This window comes from Lissotriton vulgaris, chromosome 3_1, assembly GCF_964263255.1.
Source record: "Lissotriton vulgaris chromosome 3_1, aLisVul1.2, whole genome shotgun sequence".
Lineage (NCBI taxonomy): Eukaryota > Metazoa > Chordata > Amphibia > Caudata > Salamandridae > Lissotriton > Lissotriton vulgaris.
This window is the reverse complement of record NC_141689.1, coordinates 794,720,081-794,741,552: the sequence shown is the minus strand read 5'-3', so window position 1 is coordinate 794,741,552 and position 21,472 is coordinate 794,720,081. Positions and strand designations below refer to the sequence as shown.

General features: G+C 47.2%; 1 protein-coding gene across 2 annotated transcripts in view; it reads left to right on the top strand.

Moving 5' to 3' along the window:
• The first annotated feature begins 1,059 nt into the window (after positions 1-1,059).
• The window catches only part of MARCHF3 (membrane associated ring-CH-type finger 3), a 313,528-nt gene continuing 293,115 nt past the window's right edge, over positions 1,060-21,472 (top strand). Inside the window, exon 1 of one of the 2 annotated variants that reach the window (XM_086961109.1) lies at positions 1,060-1,322. The gene's annotated coding sequence lies outside the window, so the exon portion shown is untranslated. The remainder of the gene's footprint in view (positions 1,323-21,472) is intronic. The other variant, XM_086961111.1, reaches the window with a different exon arrangement.

Genomic DNA, 21,472 nt, shown 5'->3' with positions numbered 1-21,472 from the left:
CTGAGAAGCAATCCAGCACCTTCCTGCCGTCTGCGGGACCACGTCATGTAAGACTGTTCCAATATGTGATACATGTGTCTTATGGTGCCTTATTATCTCTTGCTTATCATGAACCTGACTAGTGCCCCAAACCGCTAAGAACAGTATGATACATCCAAAGACTACTTTGATACTGCTGATGTTTGCCGGTTTGTCTTTCTTCATGTTTCAGGAGGAATGTTGTGTTCTAGTATCTGCACGCCTGTGACGCAACAGGCGTGCAGCGTGAGAGACACGTGACCGGGTCTTAATAAAGGGGCCCCGCACGTACGTCGGCACTTGGCGACGGCGTGCAGAGCAATACAGTTATCCCAGTGTCCGTGCTTTATTTAATGAATGGCCAAGTGAAGGCCTTGATTGCAACCCAGGTGCCCCCTTGAGAGTAGGCCCCCACAGCTTACCCCCCAGTCACCACTGGCCCTCCGACACAACACCTATCCACATAACAGAATACTCTGTCTACTCTTCTGCATGTTAACCTGGGTGCTTTGCAGGAGACACATTAACCCTCTATAGTACTTTATATGTCAAAACAGACTAACTAAAGCACAGATCTCTCCAGCAAGTGATTTAACTACCAGAGTTCTCTTACCATTACAATTTTTTTCCCTGAGATTTTCTGGGCACGCAAAGCTCTTAGCTGCAGGCGCTTTAATCCCATAAAAAATGTAATGCAAACGTTGCCACCAGGCAGAACAGATTTTCTGTCACGTTTCACCTTGGTGCTAATTTCTTTGTGACAAGAGTGTTAAGAAAAACAAATGTATAAGTTGGCTGTCAGACTGCTTTTCGTGACTCCACGCCGTTTTTGGAGCCCAACTTGACCCCTTGGCGTGAATATCCCCTCCCTCCTTCTCTCCTGTTAATGTATCCATGGTCTGTGCTGTAGGCTCGTGCCCCGCCCCCGTCTCGCTGCTCCTTCGCGGCAGCTTCGGGTTTGCTCCCAGGGCTGCCAGTCTGGCCCTCGCGCCCCGCCCCGCCCCCAGCGGCTTCTGTCTGCAGGAGGAGCAAAGGCAGGTCAATGACTCTGGCAGACAGCGGCGGCTCAGCAGAGCTGACGGTGCAGCCGAGGGAGCCGTGCAGGAGGAGAGGCGGCCGTGCAGGCTCGGCGGAGCTGCTGTGGATCCCGCGCGCCCTGCACCCGCTGCATGCATCAGCAGGAGGACAGGCACTGCAGCCACTGCAGCAGGACGTGGGTCCCAGGACTGCGCCCCGCACCGGCAGTCGGAAAGGAAAAAGTTGGGGCAAGGCGATATTCTGACAGCCTGAAGGGATCGGACAGGGTGAGTGTGATAGAAGCTCGCAGCAAAGGGGCCATTGGTTTGGAATCACTCTGTAGTCAGTCAGTGCTTTAACTCGTGCTCTGGGGACGGAGAGTTGAGAAACTGGACTTTTTATTTTACAAGAAACAGGTACGATCTTGTTCAGCATTGCGGTCGGTGCGTCCCTCTCGTGGTGTGTGACCTGTGTGTCCATGTGCCACACATATTTCGTCAGGGGTAGTAAGCGCTTTAAAATGCAATTTCAATACAGTACATGTCGCCTAGTCAAGCTCAAGCCCCGAGTGTTCACTCAGTTCCGGACGTTTGCTGTTAATATTTGCACTAGTGTGGTTCCCACTATAAGCGTAGGGCTGCCAGAGACATCCCTAAAACCCACAGCTGTGAGAAGTACACGCTTAGTTTACACCTGTTACTGAGCAACTTCCAGTCTGTGTGCACGCAGGGCCGGGCTGTAGTGAGCAGTGAGTGGCTGGGCGCGTCTGCCTCGGGTGCTGTGGGGTCTCTGGTGCAGTGCCTCCCAGGCCGCTGTGCCTGTGCCTCTGGTGCTGTGGGGTCCCTGGTGCAGTGCCCAGTGAGTGGCCGCGCCTGTGCCTCTGGTGCTGTGTGGTCCCTGGTGCAGTGCCTCCCTGGCCGCCGTGCCTGTGCCCTGGTGCTGTGGGATCCCTGGTGCTGTGCCTGCCTGGCCGCTGTGCCTGTGCCTCTGGTGCTGTGGGGTCCCTGGTGCTGTGCCTACCTGGCCGCTGTGCCTGTGCCTCTGGTGCTGTGGGGTTTCTGGTGCAGTGCCCAGTGAGTGGTGGCGAGCCTGTACCTCTAGTGCTGTGGGGTCCCTGGTGCAGTGCCCAGTGAGTGGCTGCGCGCCTGTGCCTCCAGTGCTGTGGGGTCTCTGGTGCAGTGCCTCCCTGGCCGCTGTGCCTGTGCCTCTGGTGCTGTGGGGTCCCTGGTGCAGTGCCTCCCTGGCCGCTGTGCCTGTGCCTCCGGTGCTGTGGGGTCCCTGGTGCAGTGCCCAGTGAGCGGCCTCGCGCCTGTGCCTCTGGTGCTGTGTGGGCCCTGGTGCAGTGCCTTCCTGGACGCTGTGCCTGTGCTTCTGGTGCTGTGTGGTTCCTGGTGCAGTGCCCAGTGAGTGGCCGCACCTGTGCCTCCGGTGCTGTGGGGTCCCTGGTGCTGTGCCTCCCTGGCCACTGTGCCTGTGCCTCTGGTGCTGTGCCTGCTTGGCCGCTGTGCCTGTGCCTCAGGTGCTGTGGGGTTCCTGGTGCAGTGCCCAGTGAGTGGCGGCGCGCATGTGCCTGCAGTGCTGTGAGGTCCCTGGTGCTGTGCCTGCCTGGCCGCTGTGCCTCCGGTGCTGTGGGGTCCCTGGTGCAGTGCCCAGTGAGTGGCAGCGCGCCTGTGCCTCCGGTGCTGTGGGGTTCCTGGTGCAGTGCCTCCCTGGCCACTGTGCCTGTGGTGCTGTGGGGTTCCTGGTGCAGTACCTCCCTGGCCGCTGTGCCTGTGGTGCTGTGGGTTCCTGGTGCAGTGCCTCTCTGGCGCCTGTGCCTCCGGTGCTGTGGGGTCCCTGGTGCAGTGCCCAGTGAGTGGCCGCGCGCCTGTGCCTCCGGTGCTGTGGGGTCCCTGGTGCAGTGCCTCCCTGGCGTCTGTGCCTCTGGTGTTGTGTGGTCCCTGGTGCAGTGCCTCCCTGGCCGCTGTGCCTCCGGTGCTGTGGGGTCCCTGGTGCAGTGCCTCCCTGGCTGCTGTGCCTCTGGTGTTGTGTGGTCCCTGGTGCAGTGCCTCCCTGGCCGCTGTGCCTCCGGTGCTGTGTGGTCCCTGGTGCAGTGCTTCCCTGGCCGCTGAGCCTGTTCCTCCGTTGCTGTGGGGTCCTTGGTGCAGTGCCTCCCTGGCCACTGTGCCTGTACCACCGGTGCTGTGGGGTCCCTGGTGCAGTGCCTCCCTGGCCACTGTGCCTGTGGTGCTGTGGTGTTCCTGGTGCAGTGCCTCCCTGGCCGCTGTGCCTGCGGTGCTGTGGGTTCCTGGTGCAGTGCCTCTCTGGCGTCTGTGCCTCCGGTGCTGTGGGGTCCCTGGTGCAGTGCCCAGTGAGTGGCCGCGCGCCTGTGCCTCCGGTGCTGTGGGGTCCCTGGTGCAGTGCTTCCCTGGCTGCTGTGCCTCTGGTGCTGTGTGGTCCCTGGTGCAGTGCCTCCCTGGCCGCTGTGCCTCCGGTGCTGTGTGGTCCCTTGTGCAGTGCCTCCCTGGCCGCTGTGCCTGTGCCTCTGGTGCTGTGGGGTCCCTGGTGCAGTGCCTCCCTGGCCGCGCGCCTGTACCACCGGTGCTGTGGGGTCCCTGGTGCAGTGCCTCCCTGGCCGCTGTGCCCGTGTGCTCTGTTGGAGGTGGGGCACTGGAATGTCATTTGGGAAGCCCAGTCTTGAACTTCCCCTCGGGTGGGGGGAGGGGCTCGGTTATTGCCCAGAGGTGGTGGTGCGTCTGAGCCCGCTGTCTGGGGCAGACCCTGCCGAGAACTGCCCATGAACTTTACGAGCTTTCGCTCCAGCGCCGTGCAGCGCACAGCTCCTTACGAGCCCATCTGTTAAAACACTGGAGGCGGGTAAAAACACACCAGGAGAGGGTGGAGGGCGCAGCTGCGTGGAGACATGCAAGCTCTCACGGTATTGCCAGGGTTTGCTTGCACACATGCAGAGGGCCGTGTGGGGTGCCAGATGTCGTGAATTGAACCTGCACATCGGCCTCTGCCAGGCATGATGTGCCATGTACAATGAATGTGCAGCGGCCTCTGCCTTGCATCTAACAGGGGCACTGAATTTAAGCTGCAGTGGAGCTCCCAATTATTCGGCATGGATGACTAAATTGTGTTGCGAGAAAAAACAAATTGTGCGGCATGATACGGCAGATATTTTGGTAGTTTGCTTCTTTGTTTTGTAATTTGTAAACATAGTTATACTGTCTGGACCAAGATTATTTGGCAAAGGTGGCAATTTCATAATTATGCGAACAAAGCCGTAGATTCTCATAATTCCATTGGTCCTGATCTAGGGGCATAACTGTCAATAAAATAGCATGTTCAGTGGTACTGGGTCAAAGGGACTCACTTCACCTAAATTAGTGGCTGGGTTTCTTTTCTTTACTACAAAACCAGGATGGTGTGGGTGGGAGTAATTTCCTTGCTTTCATTACAGGCCCCTCCTATGTTACTGTAGGCATGGTATGCCACATATTGTAAACTGGGGCTCTACTGCAGCCTTTGTGAGGCATGATGTGCCACACTGTCAGTGGCGTCTCTAGAAGTGATTGGTGACTTTTAGGTGGAGCACATTAGGCCACCGATAGAACTGGTGGGGACACCTACAAAGGATATATATACATAGTATATGTTTAAATCTGACTTTTTATGTGTGTGTGTGTGTGTGTGTGTGTGTGTGTATATATATATATTATAATATAATATGAGGGATATTTTAAACGTCCCTGCTTTACAATAAGTGGTTGGTCAAATTGATGTGTGTGGCAAGGTGCAGTGTCTGTTTTGTCTGTGTTGCCTCCTGGCACATTCAGCAGCTGGGCTCATGTGGCACGGGGGGTGGGGGGGGCTGCATGACAAATCTTGCTGTGGCACCGGCCCCATTTGCCAATCTCTTAACCCCCCCCCCCCTCTCCCCCAGACGCCACTGTTTGACGCCGTGTAAAGTAGACCTGTGTCAACTCTTCTGATGGGCAAGGTGTGTCCCATGTGTAGCGTTCCAACTGCCGCAATATGATGCGGTCAGTTGGAGCGCAGCAGTCGGAGGGACCGACCAACGCCTCCGACAGGCTCAAGGAGCCCGCCGGGGCCTTGGTCCAACCATAATCCCTACAATGGGGGCAGTGCCTGCCTAGGCACCACCGAGGGGGATTACGATGTCCCTTTCCCTCTGCCTTTACATGGCGGTCTGACCGCCATCATAATAAGGCCTCTAGTGTTGTTTGGCTGTCAATGGAGAGTTTGCTTTGGAGAAGGAGTATAAGAGAAGGAAGAGAAATAAGAATTGGCAAACCCAAAAATTAGCGACATTGATATCTATTGGCTTTGCTAATGTTAGCTATGTTGTGCTGCATTGGGAAAGAGGAGAAAAATCGCCTATGACAAGGCAAGCTGCATCATTTTGTAGGTTCATTGACCACACATGCCAACAAAATGAGGCAGCTGTTTTTTTTCTTCTTTTTTCACCAATATTAGCTAAATCAGTATAAAAAAATTAACGCCAAAATGTATTTGTTCATTTAAACATATGGGGCAAGCAACATGGACGGTGGGGGAGTGAGGCACTCAACACGGAGGGCGCTCAGGTGAGGTGGCAGAATCAGGGCACAGGTGGGACAAGCAATATGGAGGACACGAATCGGGGGAGTCAACAAGATATTGCGGATGGGAGAAGCAACATGGAAGGGGGTGAAAGCAACATAGAGGGCAGGGGAGAAGTATGCAACACTGGTGAGAGAGAAATGTGTAGAGTGGGGGATTCACATACCAGGGTTAACACATCATGGAGAGGCAGGGGAGAAGCACATGGGCGAGAGTGAGCAACACAAAGTTTGGGTGAGGCGAAAAGAGAAGTACATGAGGGGGAAAGCTGGAAAGCACACACACTCGGGTAGCGTTTCACCCAAAAGAAAGTTGTGCTTTATTCCATTACCTGTGTCCGGTGAGCCGGGACATGGGTAATGGGGGCGACCATGAAGCCAACCAATGGAAAGCAGTAAGTGGCCTCTAAGCCTACTGTAAGCTTTGCAATCATCAGACAGCTTGTGCTGTCTGGTTCGCGAGTCCATAAAAAGGGGGTGAGTGCATCAGTGTATGGATGGAATCCGGAGTAAAATGAGATTGTTGAAAAGGCTTGAAGAACGGGAGAGGTACCAGGCTTTGAATTTTGGGCTGATCCAACTTTTAGAGTGAGGGCGAGGAGTGCCGTGAAACTGAGAACTAGCTTTTAGGGATCTGACAGGCCAACCTCTCCAGTGCCTTGTCTGTAACGCCTTGGGAGGCAAAGCGCAGAGAGGGTGGAGATGCCTGTCTCCATTGAACGCAACAGAAAGATTAAGAATGATGGTGAATGAGAGGAGATTGTGGCGAGTTGAGGTGAGAAATGTTGCTATTGTATTAAGATTTTCAGGTTTGAAAGATGAACATTTTCGAGTTAACGTATTTAACACTCATGGATCTCGAGCCTTAGAGCCGAAAGGGGACTAGGAGTGTTTTGGGGGCAACCAGTGATTGTTTTTCATGCAGGTTAATTGCAGATTTGATGCACTTGGGGTATCGTCCAGAGATGAATGAATGCATGAAAAGGAATGTGCAAAAAACCTGGTGCCTGAGGATAGGGTGAGTGGTTTAGCAATTTGAGGGAAGAAGGAAGAGAGGTGCACAGGTGGAAAGGACATATCAGAATTTAGGGAACAGGTTTATGAAAGAGGTCAGAGTGATTTTTAGGAAGATTTTTACAACGTACAGTATCAGCCCATCTGCCAGCGGGAACCTGGGTACACCTATATGTACTAAAAACGTGGTTCACCTGGGACTCAGTTAAAGCACAATATCTTTTGACAGTTGAATCAATTACTGAACACAATGAATGTGGATAAGATGCAAATCATCTGGAATTTAAACGCTCATAAAACAGAAATTTTGTGTATGAACCACACAAACAGGGTTACTTTACACAAAGTATATTACTTTTTGGCACAGATTGTAGGATCAAGGAAATCCCCCAGCATCTGCAGTAGTGGGGTTGAGCTCTCTGAGGCGATCCAGAGCACACCTTTATACCCTAAGACAGATGCTGCTACAGTGGGTCACTTGTCTGTACAATTTCACTTCAGAATAAACTGGTGTTGGGGTGTTTTCATGCGAGTGAGAGCAGACAGCCATGAGAAAGCATCAACAGTAATACAAAGTGTCTACTGAATAGGCAACATTAAAAAAAACTCACCTTGCTTCAGAGGTGCAAGAGCAAGACGACATGGCATTTACAGGTTACTACATCCAGCAGTTATTTAGGGTAGTTCATTTAATCTGACAGATGTCTCTTTCCTTTTTGTCTTTGAAGTAGTTAATGACTTTAAAGGTTTGGTGGCAGCCACTCATTAAAGCATCACAAACGACAGAATTAAATTAAATGATTTACAATTGCTAAGAAGGAGTTGACTTTCTATGAATACTGATGATATGATGTCATGTTTATTGCTTTACTTGCCGGGTCGGGTACCGTATGCTGTCCTCTTACACAGAGCCCTTGAAGTCGAGGGAAACGCTCATTATGCTGCTATTGGGCCTCAGTTTCTTGATTTCTGGTTTTCCCGTCAGACGCTCAAGGGATCAGATTCCTCCTCTGGGGTTCAGAGTCAACGCTAACCATGGTCGGGATCTCAGTGGGCTTGAACACGGGCATTCATAGACAATGAGTTTCTCAACTCTGGAGCTTTCCCTGGACCTACCATCAACTCTGCCTCACCATGTCAATACTGGAGTGGGAGAGCCACCAGGAACAAAGGACAAGGTACATTTAAGTGTGATGGGTTTTCCCAGTGGTGTGCTCTACTGGGAGAGTGGAGACGGTGTAGTTGGGTCATTCAGCCACCCACATATCCTTTCCGAGCAATCGAAGTGTTGCCTTGTATGTATGATGAATCCTGGGCCCTTTCAAATAGCCTAAGTGGCTTTAGGTCATATGTGGGCGTGGCTTCTTGGTACCATGTCTCCTTGGCGCTGACAAAGATAGGCTCTGCTTCTGGTATTCTTGAATCCATTGTTGCTGTGCCACTTGTCTGGTATTTCCCAGGCAAGTGCCGCTCTCTGTGAGTCTGTGTATCCATTGTATCCATTGTACCTGTTGGTCCCTGTCCCTTTTTTTCCCCTGGCACACCGTCTCAGTCACTGGAATTGCATTTTAATGTTCTTTGTCCCTGACTCTCTTTCCATGGTTTCCTGGGAGGTAGGGATGCAGAGATGGATGGAAGTAGACAGGCAGAATTTCAGCTGTGCACAGGGTACGGTTGGCCTATAGGACAATCAGGCAGTGCCCTATAGGCTGGGTGCACAGATCAGTGCGTGGCCCGTTTATAGGTCTTGCCTAGCGTTGCAGCGCACATGTGCTGCTCGCTCTGCGAGGCATATTGTAGTAGGGTATGTTTCAGAAGTGGAGTGGAAGCCACTCCCATCTTTTTCATAGGCTGACGTCATCGTCCATGGTAAATGCTGGCTACTGATTGAAAATGAGGCTTCTTAGTCCCTCCTTGTTACTGCCCTGTCTCCTTTTGTGACTGCCCATCAGGACTGGATCTTTTACTTGCGACCTTAGACTATCTCCTTCAATTTAGTCGGTAAGCACTTTTTTTTCATTCGCGCAATGGCGACAGCTTGTTTTCTTATTCCATGTTGTACAGTAGCAAGGCTGAAAGTTTTTTTATTTTTAAAGCGCTATGACGCCGTCAACGATGGCGCGTCGCAACTTAAATATAAAGAAAAACAAAATATTAAGTTAGAAGAAAACGGTATGCCATGGATAGTGATGTTCACATTACAGCGCTTTTTAAAATTCCGATCCGGAGGTGAGATAGCAGCCGGTGCACTCGTAGTTCCCACCCTTCCCATTAAGGCAGGTATGTCCAAGGGCTGCAGTTATTATTGAGCGCACACAAAGGTCGCCAACTTACACAGGGCTCTGCAGCGCGCCGGGCGATAAGAGATACTTCCTGGTAAAGGCTGATGAAGAGTGGGGTTTGGGACCATTCTGGTCGCCTTCTCTTTCTCTGCCTTCAATTGACTTCTTCCTGTTACTGACTTTGCTTTCTAACCGACTGATCTGCGATGAAATACCCATGACTTTTGTGGGAGTGACAGGCTACCGTTTGACTGAGGTCATGCGAGTGCTCCGTTAGTGACTTTGTTTTGACTGACTGCGGATTGACTGCTAGCTCCGTGGCTGAATGCACTCTGCTGCTTCTCCTCCTTGCTTGTGATTAGTTTGTGATTGTCGACACATGAATGCACTGTCACTGCGAACATACTACAGCTCTGACATTGCTTGCACACAAATGCTCTGTCACTGCGTATTGGCTGGTTATGATGACTGCACACAACCGAGATCAATTTGGAAACCACACACAGTGAGCTTGGTAATCTCTATCTTCCTACACTCACGTTCTCTGTAACTGCTGCTCACAGCTACTTTGCAAGACTCCTCACTGTCATGAGGATTACACTTTAAGCGCCTGAGTACCTCTCGGTGCTTACCTGCACATTGCTGGTTTGTGAATAAGGCTTAGATGCTGCTGTGTGCCTTTGCTACAACCCTTTGTGTATTGTTTTGCTGCGAGCAGTTCTCCAACAGCAGCACCAGTGAGAGGGGCACAAACATCTCCATGAAAAAAATTCAAATTATACTACAAGATATCGAGACACTTAGTGCTAACAAATGAGGTGACGCTGAGCCGAGGGATGCTTCTTTATCACAGTTTAGGACAGAGCCTAGTTCTCGCGGGTCTGTGGGTGCTGTGGTGTGTACTCCCTCCCAACATTTGTAAGTGGCAAAGTAAAACCAAAGAACATGCAGGGGCGATTAGTGAGTAATCTTAGCCTGATATAAAGGCAAATAGGAGGCCCTTCCTACACAGTTGCTGCATGTGTACAAACAAGACTATCAAACGGCTCCCCAGGATGTAACTATTAACAAACACTACTTTCTTTAATTCAGGTTGTGTTATTTTACTGACCAAACGTGATGGCTGCTCACACAACAGTGCTCTGGACTGCGTACCACTTGACTGTATGCGAGTACATAATAATGCTCTTGGGCATGCAAAGTGACTGCTTAGCAAGGACCAAGCTGTGAATGTCAGCTCTGTCACTGTGTGATATGTTGCATCTGCAAAGCTATTTGATGCCAACCTTGTAAGTAAGCGACCAGGGCCGGACTGGGTACCACAACCGGCCCTGGCAAAGTGCTCGGCCGGCCCCCCCTCCCGCCGAGCTCTTTGCCGGGGCCGGTTTCGGCCGATTTTGGTACAGGACCGGTTTTGCAGCTATGCTGCAAAAACGGCCCTGTACCAAAAACGGTCCCCAGGGGCCCAAAACCGACCCCAACCCGTGCGGCGCACCGGGGGATTGCCCGGTGCCCGCTATGGCCAATCCGGGCCTGTAAGCGACTGGCAGGGCAAGCACGAAAGAGCGGGCATTGTTGGCCAATTCAAGAGATGCTGCTAGCGTTCCAGATTTATCAGAAAATCAACAAAAGATACATTTACAAACAATAAATTGAAATAGAACTAATTTACATATTAAGCAGTTTTCCTAGAAATCTGGCATGGATTTAAACTCTCCGGCATCTGCGTTGTATAACCCCTCGCCTTCCCCTGCACTCCCCTCCAGGTAGATGTTCAGAAGCTTCTGTTCATCTCCCTCAAAGTCCATGTCCAGTAGTTCAAAGAGGCAGAGGCATGTCAGACGCAGCGCCATTGCAGTGCCATTGCAGGCACCAGGCGTTCCCGGTGGTCCAGAAGGGCAGGGGACAGTTTTGGACTGGCGGGAGCCGTTTTTAGGTCAAGCCTGGACTGTGCATGTGCTGCTCTAAAAGGCATGCTGTTTTGAGGTATGGCATAGGATCTCTATCCATTTCCCGCCCATCTTTTCAATTGGCACCTGTTACAGTCCTTTCAAAATTCGACTGTACTTTTTACTTGTGTTGTTACACAGTCTGCTTTATCTAGTCGCTGAGCACTATCTACTTTTTTAATCTTCTCTATTCAACCCATGACGTCACAACATGCCATCACATTTTATATTGTTATTAGTCATGTATTTTTAAACTTCCAACACGTTCTACTTTAACTATAGAGGCCGCTCTTATTCAATTAATTTACGGTGTGGTCTGCTTTCACTTTAGCAGTGCACTTATTTATTTAATTTAGACTGCTCGCCACTTTCACTTTAACTGCCGTGCTTATTTATTTAATTCGCGGCGCAACTGCTTTCACTTTAGCGGCCTTGCTTCAAAAGCCCTATTTATTAATTCATGTTTACACTTCGTGTAAAAGGGCCCCATATGCGCTTTCACTTTAATGTTGGCTGCACCCCTTTAGGCGCTGCTCACCGTAAACTGAATACAGCTAGCAGCGTCTAAAGAAAGGAGCGCTGCCATTATTAAAGTAGTCTTGCATTTTTCGAGAGTTTGAGCTATTGGCATTAGAAATTACACTGCCTTTTATATATGTGTTGCTTTGAAAAACACATACTTAAAAGGCATTATCATTTTCAATGCCAGTAGCTTAAAATCTAACAATTGCGAGACTTATTGCATTGATAATCATTGTTTTAGAGGTTTGTGGGCCTGTTTTATGGTCTGGTGGGCCTGTTTTTACAGTCCCCCCCCCCCCTGATATTACCACAAATATTGCCTACAGCAAACACAAATGCATCCAATTTCCCATACATTGCAAAATACCTCTACAGCTTGAAGCTTTTTACAAGTTCAAAATTGTCCTTATTTGCAATTGTGAGCCACTTTTTTAGCTATCTGCTTCGCTAAAGGGGGCCAACTTTATTCTGGTGCCCGGACCTATTTTTGTCCCAGTCCGACCCTGGCTATGCTGATGAGTGCTTCTAGCCAGACAAAGATGAAGGAGGCTAGAGCAGGGCGTGCTTTTTAATTGCTACAGTAACAGAGAAAAAGAACAGATGTATAGATTTATTTTTTGCTCCTCTTACGTAGTCTCCCTCGAGGGGTTTCTGCAGTGGCTATTGAGTAACTGTACAGTATTAACATCACTGTATCTATAACCAGCGGTGAAATGCTGCCTTTACGTCTTCTCAGCTTCCTCATTAAATCCCAATGAGGTTAATTTCACGCAACGCAGCGTAGTTTATCTCACACAGCATGTGTCTGTGACTTTAAATATTTGTTTTGTTCATTAAAATCCAGGGTGTGTTTTTTAATATGTTGCTATATTTGATTTTGCCTCAGACTAGAACAAAAAAAGTAACAAAATAGCAGGAGGCAAGACAAAAACGAAAAGCACTTGCTTCCTTCTGCAAACAATGGCATGCTGAAAAAGTGACTTTTACTACTCCTTAATTAGCTCTTGCGTCAGAAACAAACTGTTCAACACTCTTCAGTTTATTTTATTTATTTATTTATTTATAAAGTTTTATATAGCGCGAACAAGATCCCGAAGGATATCAGAGCGCTTTACAAAAATGATGGAAGGAAGGACATAAGAGCAATGACGACATTGAGTAAGAATACAAAAAAAAACAAGGAATAATCACATAGTTACAGGGCAGATAAAACAGGATGAGTAATACAATAAACAGGTATTTAGCAGGCTACGCAGGAAGGCACAATATGCGGTAAGGAAGGACAGCATCAAATGTTTGTACAATGAATGTATATATACCAATATATGCCAACATAGCTCAGGATGCCACCATCAAAGTCTTGGAAACCGGTCTGTTGGCAGAATCACACTGGGAATCCAGAGCTCCCATTAACTTTTTTGTGGAATGCACCACAATAGCTCTGAAGGAAAACATTTTCCAATTCAAGGACCAATTTTTAACTCAGTTTCAGGGGGCCTCTGGGAGCAGTACTTTTGCCCCAAGTTTAGCCTGTCTGTACATGGCTGCCTTTGAAAAGTGAACACATTAGAGAGAACGACTCGTACTACACTAACATCAAAACATAGTGACACTTTAGTGATGATATATTGATCTTATGGCATGCAGATACAGAGACATGCAAGAGTTTCTGCACGTGGATCAACAAACTTAACCCATACCTCAGCTTTACCAGCATAATTTCTAGAAAAGCAGTACCGTTCTTGGACCTATCAATCTCCAGGCCTGAGGGCAAACTATTTAACATGAATTAAAGAAAACATCAGACTGAAATAGCCTACTCCTCTATGTGAGTCACCATCCTAAAACCAGGAGGGACAACCTCCTATATGGTCAATTCCTGAGCCGCAACTGCGACACTCTTAATAAATATGATAGCCAAGCCAAAGAACTTGGAACCAATCTGGTCATCCGCAACTACCCCAAAAGGATAGTCATCCGGGCATGCAAAAGAGCCAGGAATAACCACTGAGACACACTTCTAGAACCAAAACAAAAACATGACGATTAAGTACTCACTGCAATACCACCTTCACACCATCCTCTAAATGAATTCAAAAGATTGTTAAAAAATACTGGCGCATCCTGAAGAAATGGACACTAAACACCCGAAATCGTGGTTCAAGTTTATACCAATACAGACCATGAGGGATCATCTATTTCACACACGACCACAGGAAACCCCCAGAGAAAACCAACCCACCTTATGGGGATTACCAAAAGTGAAAAGGCCATTACCCATGTGGCAGGTGTACGGTGTGCAACGTAGCAAAAGCGAGTAAGTAAATCCATCTGAGTGAAACCTTCCCATGGAAAAAAAACATACTAACTGTAACATCAAAAACTGCATAAACCTGATAACCTGCTCATGCAATTTAGGCTACATTGGGATGATCACAAGACCAGTTAAGACCAGTATCATGAAGTATCGCAGTAATATTCGGTGCAAACACATTACCACTAAGCTGTCCACTCATTTTGTCAACAGCAATCACACCCCAGAAGACTTGAAATGGACCATCTTGGAAGCCAACAATCGCTGGGACAAACGATCATTCTCGAGAGAACAGTATGGGGTTTTCCAAATCAGGAGCCATATTTAGGGTTTGAATGATAATATCCCCTGACACAAATGCAACAGAGGACTCCATACAGTGATCCTAGAACTACATCATTCGAATGAACTCAATAACACTTTCTGACCACCTGTAATCCACCTTGACACATAAAGGAGGGGACCCCTCTAACGTTACTTTGAGGTCAGGGAAAAGAGGGAAGAAAAGGTAAAAAGTACTAAAGAAATTCCCTCAAGACCTATATACTTTTAATTACCAACATGATTTGCATATTTCACTTTGTTCACACACAACAATAACCTCAGAACTAATGAATAACATTTCTTTGGTATTTTATTTCATCATTCTTTGTTTTTCATTTTCATTTCTTATAAATTCTTCATTCTTTGTTTTTCATTTTCATTTCTTTAAACATATTTTTATCCTTTTATATATAGTTTTGTGCAAAATACATATTCCAACAAGTACAAACACAATTTTATAGTAAATAGCCCCTTGGCTATAAAAGCACAACAATATTAATGCAATTACACTCATACACTATCATTTATTCTAACTTATTACCATCCACACACTCCATACAGATGCAGTATCTGAAAAAATCTTGATGTCATGTGGAAAAAAAAGATTTTTTCTGCCTAATTTTAAACCATCAGATGTTAAAGATTGGTTCCACGCAAGGTCGACGCCCATTTCGGTGGGTTGTAGGTGAAACAGTCCCTCCTATGTTAGTAACCCTTCCTGGCAAAACAATAGCATCTGGGACCGATGTTTCCTTTCCACAAATGTGTTGCCGTATTGAAGGCCGCCCTAATGCAGAAAGAGATGCATGAGACAGCAGCTAGCCTAGTCACAGTGGAAGAACGCAGCAACACACTGCCCCCATTCCGTGTAAAAAACAGGCTGTGTTGAGTTGTCAGTGCTTGCTGTTTTTAAAGGGACATTTTAAGGTCTTGCCTTAGACAGCATGCATGCGTTGTCGCTTGTGAGAAGTATTGTATAAAAGGGGCTTGAAGCCCGCCCATTGCTTACCATTTGTTGGCATCATTGCTACTCTTATTTACTGCCTCCTAATTGGCCAGCTTGTGTCAGCTTCACTTCCTCTTCTTTCACGTGGAGCATGGACCAAGTATTGATTACTTCATCTTAATTATTGTCATTCCGCTGCTCACACTTTTATTGAAGTACTATAATTATTTCTTCTTCCACTGTTGACTTTGCTGTGTTGCTTTTCCCCTCCCACACTTTTGTTTTGTATGCTTTGGCTGTGTCATAGTGCTTTTTCTAACATTTATCCATGCTGGACAGCAGCTGTGCTGCTCTACAACATGCTTCAATGACATTGGCAAATCCAGTTGCTCCTTCATGGGCTGGAGCTATTGCCTTTGACATTGTTTGTTGTTTTTAGGGGTTATCTTTACCAACAGCTTTGTTCTTAACTATGTTTTGTGAATAAGTGGAAAACCCACAACCAACACGCCCTTCCTTCATTGTGGCCTCTGCTTCAGGGATGGCAACTTGAAGGCTTCTGATAGGACCACCTTGCTTGCACCCACGTGTGCCACATATGGCGGTGCCATTGCTACTACAATCCACCCTGTTTGCCGCGTTGTGCTCTTATCCAAAAACATGCTGAATTTGTTCCTGAGGGCTGTGCCATCACACACATTATACTTTTATATTGCTCTAGAACAGAAATACTGTATAAGGGTGGCATGAAACGCAGAACATAAGAATTTATTGGAGGAAGGCAAAAGTCACTGGGCGTAAGATTAAATTTGGGATATTAGAGTCCAGAGAACATCGCTCCTATGCTCTGCACAGGTGACATTTGCCACAGGTGCCTGGGGATGTGAGTGATTGGGAGCGGGTCTATTTGAAGGAAGTTTCGAGGAAGTCATATTTACGGGCTATTTGGGTGTGGTTGCTCTTTTGGTAGGGCAAAACTGTTCTTTTGGGAGAGCCAGGAGGAATAATATCCTACATCTGGAGGAGGGATATGTGGGATCTGGGGCAGCGTTTACTGCTTGACCGAAGGATGCACCTATTGGTGTAAATGAAGGTGTTTAAGACAGTGCAGAATAGTGAGATGCTTTGGAAGTGCTTAAACAAAACAATTGGGACTTTGAATAAGGGCCCATGGTAAACTGCCAGCAGGCCTGCGTGAAGCCATTGGAGATAAATGGAAATGGATTTGGAAGGGTGGCAAACTTCAGAACTAACCTTTTTCCCTGAGCCCTCCACCCCACCTCCCAAATACATAGAGTGCTTAATCGGATCCAGTTTCAGTGCCCTGAAAGATCCTTACTCTTCTATAATACAACCACCAAATAAGTGTTGATACAAGTGCAGTATCCAGGGAAAAAGGCTTAGCACAAATACGAAAGCCAGTCTTGAAAGTACCCGTTTCACTACGGTTGGGGCCTAGGGTTATATTCTTCTGCCCTATGCAAAGGGTCTACTGGAGCAGGGACCCAGGATATTCACCCAAGACCCACTATTTGAGTAAGATGCACACAATCCACCATCCAACATTCAGATTTCAAAGGTACAGGGGCAGGAGCCTTCTAGTCCAAAACTTGGGGCTATAGAATACTCTTAATCTTACCCAAAGGCAGAACCAGGCCACATGTTCTTAGAAAATTAAATCACAAACTGTCCAACCCTAGAACAGTTGCACTGATGATTGGTACAACAGGATACAGCAACTGTGGAACGCATTACTGGAGAGCCTCTTTGCCTTCTAGGTGTACTCAGAATTCATTCAACCCTTCTATTTCCAAAGTACAGAAGCTTAAGCGCACAAATCTGCAGGGAAGATCTCTTCTTCCCTTGGGCTATTTTGAAATGAGGATCAACCATTTAGCTGGCTCTTGAATGTTGCACATGTGGAAAAGAAAGATTACATTGTTGGCAGAAACCACTCTATGCGAGAAGTTAAAAATCATTGACTGCATTGTGAAGATTTCCAAAACTGGGAAAGAACAGAAATCCTAATCCAAAGGTTGAGCTGTGTAGAGTAACCATTTTTGCAATTCCTCAAGAGACTCTGTCTGATTGGTGTAGAGCATTGTCCGGTTATCATTCTGATAATCCATGCACCGCTTCACAGATTTGCACTAAGGAACTTTACTTATGTGCAAAAGTGTACTACTGAAGAAGTGTCTTTTCCACTGTGTTCAGTGTGCCTCCTTGGAGGAATGCAACTGGTGAGTTATGTCTTTTAACTAGGAAGGTACCCTTTTTTGGAACTCCATCAGCAGGCCAGATCCAAGAAGCTTCACTAGATTCTGTGTCTGATACACTTAGAAGAGCAGATGCTGAGGCCACTATGGGCGACCGCTATGCGTGTGTGTGTGTGTGTGTTCAGTATGAATGCAAGTGCTGTTTGTGGGGGTTACATGGAGGAGATCATGCTGTGACTCTGTGCTCTCTCATTGGTAGCAACAGCAAAGGTGTAAAGGTCTTACAAAAGAGTGAGGAAGAGTTGCAAGGTCTTCAGGCTCAGAGGGATCTAAGAGTGTTTTGGTCAGGCTTTGACTTTATGGATGAGGAGCGGAAGGCTGTCATTTTGGTTTTTTTATAGTGGCTGTCCGAAAAAATCTGTGTTCCTGTGAGTGACTGACTCTCCCTGAACATATGGTTGATCTCCTTGTTACTGACATGACACCATATTTCCACTAACCAGAGATTTATGTGGTCCTTCAGCTGAATTAATCAGTTACCCGGCTGGGTCTTTCACTTCATAGATTTATAGTAGCTAATCCAGGAAGTACCTTATATCAATCGGGTCTTCTTCAAATTCACTCCCAAGTGAACACTGCTCCCCTAAACATTGATACCATAAGGAGCAATCCACCCGCAACCTACATGCCAAAGTGGCTGTGGATGTCCACTCGTGTGCATGACTGAGAGAGACCATGTCTGTATTAGCAGAGAGTCATCAAAACTGTATCACCATACGTGACCTGTGATTGTGGAGTATATAAACTGTGCCCGATACTAACTGATGCTGTACATTTGATGGATCTGTGAAGGTCTGTGTATTTAGTTTGTTTTTATTTTGTAATCTAAAGAACTGATGGTATCACTTTATGGGGAAGGAAATCAAGGCTCTTCAACCGGATTATTGTTCCTCATCCAAAGTACGAGTTTGGAGATTGTAAAGCAAAGGCAGATGGTGGTCATGGAAACAAGGGAGCTGCATAAAGCTTGCTCGCTCCCGAGGTCACCTAACCAAGCCAAGAATAGCTCTGTCCAGGCCAGTAGTCTGTGGGTTAGTAGGTTAACAGACATAATAAGTACAAATCAGAAGACATGTGCCAGGGAGAAGATAACCTCCAAGACTGTCTGATTTGAGGGTATTGAACCGTAGGTTGAAGTTGAAAACAGGATCTTGCAAATTGCTGCTCCTTGAAAATATCCAAAAAGTTGCACTGGAAAGCAGGTCTTCACTTGCTGTTTTATTCAACATATTTTTGTTTAATATTTGAAGCACAACTGAAAATGAGTTACTGAAGCGATTGGTCGTTTTAATTGACCACGAGGCGAGTGTTGGGCTGAGAATGTGTGAGAAGACCACTATTTTTCCTGTCACATAATTTTACTGAGAAAGGTATCTTGCTTTTTCTGTGCAACGCTACTCCATTTATAACTTTGGGTTGATAGCAATTGGTTTTCCGTACGTCCTGTTGGGTACTGCAGATCAATGTTTTGTTACTGTGGAGTCATTATGGACATTGATATAAAACCTTCACCTAACTGAATTCAATAAATAAGATTTTGCCTTTATGGAAGGTGGGGCAAAGGAAAGTCGAGGGAAAAGGGTGGGTGGTGTAAGTGAAGTAGCAAGCCTTACATGTTCCAGGAGACACAGAATCATTAATGTTCTTGGAATGGGAGTTCTAAAGTGATTATTTCAACATTGCAGTTTACTTGCATCTTATACGCAAACTACTGCGCAGTGCTTATGGTTCACCTGGTTAAGAAAGGCAGGTTGACAATTCTAGACACTTGTTGGTGTTCTCCTTTTGATGACTCTGCTTGTAACTGTTACAAAAGCAGTAGTTGGTGTTTTGTATAGTGTGGGTAGGCCCCTTAGTACGTTGTATACTAAGTATTCATTGCCGGTTTGTATGCACTAGGGTGCTTTATTGTGTGGTCTCCACACATCTCTGAACTGGATATTTATAGCATGCCTTAGTAGAAGATTCACATATCACCCCCTCTGGCAGAATAGAGCTTGCCAGATTACCAATCACTGTTCAACTACCACTGCATGTGAGAGGACCCTTTTATTGGATTGCTGCCATTCAAGGTAAGAGTGTATCAGGCTTTGCTAGAGAGCTATTGGCAGCCTTTTCAGACCCAACTCTCAAGCAGAGCCAAAGTGCACCCACTCACACCTCAAAAGAAGCAAATGCTCAAGTGGGCCACTAAGTCCATCCAGCGTGCTTGCTCGTAGTTGCCCCTAACCTTTTTTCTAAGCCAGGACTGACAGACCCTCAGCTGTTCCTTTCAGACCCAAAGTTAATCTTAAGATATCCCAACCTGTCTCTCAGGCAGTGCCTCGGCTCCCACTTCTAGTTTGCACTGCTACACCTTCTGCCAGTCTTCGGCGATCAAAAGTCCTGAATTGGAAACCTAAGTTGGCTCGCAGAGCCTCATCTGTCCTCCGTCCCCTTCAAATGCTCCTCAAACTAACTCTGCAAGTCCTCAGATCCATTTTGCCTGTGCTTAATATTGAACCTTGGCCTTCCCCCAATGCCATCAGCACCCCTTAAGCCAACCTCAGCTCGCTCTCAGAGGCCCAGTGATAGCCCTGAAAGAACTTCAAAGACAGTTGTCTGACTCTTTTACATCCATCAAAAACCCTTACTAGGCGGGTATTCCCTCTGCAAGCCCTCAGAGCCGATGGTGCATCTTCTGCCTTACTAAGGTCTTCCTTGAGTCCACAGTCCATCAGTGGGCGGTTAAAGATGCTACGTACACTTTTTCTGGCCCTAAGAGACTCCCACTCAGTTTGAGAGACCGGCTGGTTTCCAGTGCTTCTACCTTTTGGATGTTAATGGTCAGTCCTCAGTGACCATAATCTATACATGAACATCATTGGGGGTGGCAGGGTAGACGGGGATCGTAGCTGTAACCCCATGCTTGGTTTGTGAGACCCCTGACTAGCCCCTCTTCTCAGTGTTCCCAAAAACAGCAACACGATCCTAGAGTAAACAGAGCTTAAAGAGTGGTGTTTACTTTCTGCATTTCCCACTCCTCATGACGTTTTAGCAAAACTATGAAATCCAAGTATGGTGTTTGAACTTCCATTTCAAGACATAACTAAACTTTCACAGTAAAACCATAACATATTAACAGACCTGAATTAATAAGTATTAGAACATTGGAATGTTGGGAGCTCCATTGCAGACAATGGAGTGCTCCCTGCTTCTACGGGCCGATAAAGGCCCGCAGAGCAACATTCCAATGTTCAACAAAGGCTTTTCGAAGCTCGAGGGGGATTTATATCATTTATATTATTTATATTTATAGCCTTCGGCTCGGGCCTTTAACGATTCAGCGGGCCTTTAATAGCCGGTATTGCCCGGCGCGCTATAAGGCTATAATGACATGCATATTCAGGGGGAATGTAGCTGCAGCTTATTGTGGCTGTCAGCTTGCGTGGGGCATTTAAATGACAGTGACATGATTCAGGACTGTGGGAAGATTCCCCTTGGCAGCCTTTCTGATAGCGGAGCATAGCTGTAGCCGCCCAGGGCAGGCCCAGCCTCCCTGTAGCATTGCTGCAGTGAAGATTCGAGGGCGTTGCCATTTTATACCGAGCCCACAGGTGCAGAGTCCAGTGCAGTGTGCCTCAGACCCCATTAAAGGTTTTTGTGCAACATCTCACAATCTGGGAACGAAAACAACGAGGAACTAGCGGTGGTAGACGTTGTTCCCTAAAAGCAGACATTGTGTCTGTTAAAAACATTTACTAATCTAATCCGTAAGGCAAACAAAGTCAGTTAGATGCCGAACTGCAAGGAACAGGCATGTTCAATATAGATACAACTGATACATACATGTTCATTTTTAAAAGCCACATTTTGTAATGGTGACCTAGTCAAACGCCAGGGACACCCACACCTCTTGCTGTAAACAAGTCACCAAGAGAAATTTAAAAAAAAACATAGTCTGGTCTGAAAGTGATGTGAGAACTGCGGCTGTTGAGGAAATCTGAGGCTTCAGTGGTAGACCCAAGGCCGCGCTTTTCCTTGGACTCGGGAATTACAGTGTTATGTTTTAAATGATGCTAGGTTCCAGGGTATACAGTTGATCACAGACAGGTGTTCTCGTTGTACAAGAGGTTGGATTCGTATTAATTGTGCTGTTCTACATTCAGAGCACAGCCAGAAAGAAGCAAAATGTTAAGGAAGGCACCGAGACGATTGTCCAGC